The sequence below is a fragment of the Styela clava genome, chromosome 4 (assembly GCF_964204865.1).
Source record: "Styela clava chromosome 4, kaStyClav1.hap1.2, whole genome shotgun sequence".
Taxonomy (NCBI): Eukaryota; Metazoa; Chordata; class Ascidiacea; order Stolidobranchia; family Styelidae; genus Styela; species Styela clava.
In genome coordinates this window covers 1,735,447-1,739,581 of record NC_135253.1, presented here as the reverse complement: position 1 = coordinate 1,739,581, position 4,135 = coordinate 1,735,447, and the positions used below count along the sequence as shown (strand labels likewise).

The following is a 4,135-nucleotide window of genomic DNA, read 5'->3' as shown; positions in this document are numbered from 1 at the left end:
CATGAGATGGAACGGAAGTTTTTACTATACAAACACATTTGATCATTATTTATCATCAATTAATCTATATATATTAACATTTTCGTTAATTTAAGACAATAGCTATGTTTCTCCCCTATATGTGACGCTCTTCATAACCGAGACACTGTTTTCGGAAGTGGAAGGACTCCAGAACATCGATAAAACCTGCAAGCATTGAGACTTACTATTGTTTTCCACAAACAATACTTCCTCTCAAGTTATTCCATATATAATTGTTAGCGAGAATCATAACGTGTTTCTAATTTGATGACGTTTTACGTTGTTACGCAGACGTTGCAAGCGTATCGACGCAGCATTGTTGCGACAGAGTCCTGCTGTTTCTCGATTAATCCCGGGAATTCTAAATTATCGCCACGCTGCTTCGATGAGTTGGCACCGTCTGTCCTTGTATACAGTGTAATCCAGGGGTCGGGAACCCATGGCTCGCGAGCCATATATGTCTCTTTTGGTGACGGCATATGGCTCCCAAAAAAATCTAATATCCCAAGACTAAGCTTACTATTGTTACGAGATTTCAAACTCTTTTATAGCCAAATTTGGCAGGAAACTCCCAATACGTTTGAGAAGGCGCGTCCAGCACATGTCTATGTTATGTAAGATAATTACCAGACAGGCATTGTGACAAACAAGGGGATTCTGGAACATATATTGTGACATCACAAAGCGATAGAGTTTTAAAAACACTACGGAGATACCTAAACTAAAAAGGGCGATGAGTGTCGTAGATTTCAACTTGGGCTGCATGTGAGCAACCGTTCAAGGCCCGCAGCGACTACATGCAGCATCAGATAATCACATTAAGTGTATACTGACATTGTATGTGTTGACTTTTGAGTAAACATTTCAGGCCTGATTAAGTGAAGAAATGTTATCTGGCTCGCACGGAAATGCAATTGAAAATATTTATATTTTATGGCTCTCTTGACCAAAAAGGTTCCCGACCCCTGGTGTAATCTATTGCGCTAGGAGTTGTTTATCGTGTTTAATATTGGGTTTACTATTCGCGGTTAGGATAAACGATTCGAATTGAAGTTATTAATTGGGTTTAAAATCAACGGTTCATACTGGAGTTGTAATATAATGTAGGGATACAGGTTAGGGTTGTAATATAGTCCAAATAGAATGATAAATGCTGTTTCTTGTATTTAGTCACATAAGTTAAGTTGTATTTACTTTGGATTATAAATTGTTGAATTGAGTTGCCTGGAGATCCTAAACATTCGGTATGTAAATATTGTTTTATCTTGTATGATTCATTCTGTAATTTAGTATTGTGAATACTATTTTATCCTATGTGATTTAATCCGTACATAATTGTGACATATGGTTATCTGCTAATTGATGTGAATTGTTATTGCTTGTAAAAATGGTAATGCTGGTATATTTGATTAATGTGCCATATAAGCTATTTAGTTTTATCTATTATTTTGGCAGAAAACCGTTCCATTAACAACGTTCCTTTACGTTCCTCATACCCGGTATCAAGATTTACGTTACGTTCCATTAAAAACGTTACGTTTCCGGTACCCGGCAAGTTCTATTTTCCTGATTCATGTTCGAGATTTGATTTGAAGTGTCTGTTGATTGTTATTAAAGATATTCACCGATTTCAAGTTGAATTATATTGGGGCAGCACTTGAAAGGCACAGAAGAATCTGGCGGCACTTTAACCGCTGTTTACAGACTTTAATTGCTTGAAAGCACGGACTAGTTGTAACAATTAACCGATATAGGTTTGGGGTCAGGACTGGGGTATTGGGACGCGTTTTTGAAGTCTCCAATCTCTTAATGTGCGTGAGAAGTAACCAGGCTACATAGAATCGAGCGCAACAATAATACCATAGTTAAAAATCGATTTGAATTCGTCATCTTTTTTAAACTCATGTAAATTTCCAGACATACATAGCCTACAGCAAATTTTTGTGTTACTGTTCAAGTTAGATACAACTACTTTAGGATAACAGATCTTTATTCAATATTTGGTTGTTTATGAAATTTGTTTTCCATACTGATTTATATCCTGCTTTTTCAAAATTACTTCAACTGCAACCAAATTAAAACACTTTCGATGAAAAATTACGATCGAGATTTTCCGATTTATACTTATACTTACATTTTGCAAATATAATTGAAAATCAGTCCGAGGGAATAATGTGCCTAAATTTCAAATACAGCATCACTGTTTACTTGTTGCATATTAGACATTGTCGCCGAAATAAACCAGGAAGTCAAGACTCGGTGAAACATCTATTACATTTATACGTCCCCATACCTTTGCGCTGACAACGAAGCTCGAGGGAAAACATCGTTAGCATTGTCGTCGTGAAAAACTACTTGCGTCAATTGGGGGTAATCTGCAAAGGAATTGATATTATTCACAAAAAACTCACGTTTCTATACAAAAAAAGTAATCGAATAAATATAATTGCAAATTAGGGTTATTTTTAACTAATAACTAAATTAACTAACGTGGTTGCTGATAACCAGGGTATATAATAATATCTCACGCAGGATCATATCCAATCTCTTGAAATTGCACAGGATGGAGCTACTCAACCGATTTCATTACGTTATAGCTCAGAAGGGTCAAACTCGTTGGTTTTCGATGGCCACGTTGTATTCTAGGGATTGTGTCAAGGGCCGCAAACAGTTTTTGATATATTTTAATAATATATATATGCTCGGAGCATATTTTTAGATAGATGTAGTTTGTAACATATTTTGTGATGTAACTAAAGGTTTTGTTAAAGCTTTGTTATTTTTTTAAATTTCAAATTCCAGTTACGTATTAATTTCTTTCATTTCACTATTATTGCAATTTTGTGTATTTATTACAAAAAATCATAAATTTTTATATACAACTATTCAAAACATTTTTGAACTAACTTTTGATAAGAAAAGAATAATACATGCACTAAAAATGGCATATTCTTAATGTATAAACTTGAAATTTACAAAAATACAGAATAAACTTAATGTTTTTTACTTCATTTGTCCAGACATTTGGCATCTCTTTTGGGCCACCGGGTTACTAATGTCAGGCTGAAATGATTTTACACTACCAACTTTAATTAAGGAAGTCACGTGATCATCAGTTAATTATGAATCGTTGAGAATGTTTGATTAATTTCAGAAAGGAAAGCAGCTGTACACATTTATATGTGGCCTTTTAAATTTGCAGACATCCCATCAATTCTAGTAGCAACTGTATTTATTGTCAACGATGAAAAAGTGCGCTTTATCTGGGCATAAAGTTTCAACTGTTTTTTCAATGCAGTTTTCTATGAAAGCTCCATCAGTATAAGGCTTTCCAAAAACTCCAATCATCTGACGAAGTTCGAAGCTAATTGTAACAGTGGCAACGTCACTTACAAATTTTTTGAAGCGAATTTGCATCTGATTTAGCTATGCTGCAACAGTTTCATGGTTCGAAGTTGATCTTTACATTTGTGATATCGACGTCTTTGCTTGTTCTTATAACGTCTAATTATATTGTATTTTTTCATTGTACTGATGGAAATGTGACAAAATAAACTAAGTCCTTCAGAATATTGAGAAATGTAGATATATTGCAACTCCCATTTTTCTTGAAAAATGCGACCTTCTTCATGTACTTCAATGTTTTTTTTTTCAAGTATTCAAGTATTCTTTTGCTAGCTTGAAGTGTATCTATAGATAAAAACCTTACAAAACATTATACCTCTTGTTAAGCGTTTGAGGACCGCATTGGAAGTTCCCTGATGCCGCGTGTTTGACAGCTGTATGTGTACTTGTCTAATTAGTTGTATCTTTCTAATTCAGCAATCATGGCGTTAGTTACTTGTTCTTGTCGCGGCCTCACGGTCAATAAAAGGCCCTGACCAATAAATTAAGTTTCTTGATAGGGCGAGTTTCAATGTATAACCAGATCTTTATATCAGTGATTTTTCCCCTCGCAAGACTGACGACGTACTTGTTGCGATTGGTATACATACTTGGTTAATAGACGAACTCCTGCACATTCATCAGTATTATTTATACTTTATAGTCCATTCTAGTTTTCTTGCAGTAACAGCAATAACTTGAGAGTTCGGCATTGGTTGCGGCATTTCCT

At 34.8% G+C, this 4,135-nt stretch overlaps 1 long non-coding RNA gene across 1 annotated transcript; it reads left to right on the top strand.

The window, feature by feature from the left end:
- The first annotated feature begins 995 nt into the window (after positions 1–995).
- On the top strand, positions 996–3,591 carry LOC144422155 (uncharacterized). Its single transcript, XR_013475166.1, has 2 exons — positions 996–1,265; positions 1,477–3,591. It is a non-coding gene; the product is annotated as an uncharacterized LOC144422155 (long non-coding RNA).
- Positions 3,592–4,135: the final 544 nt, after the last annotated feature.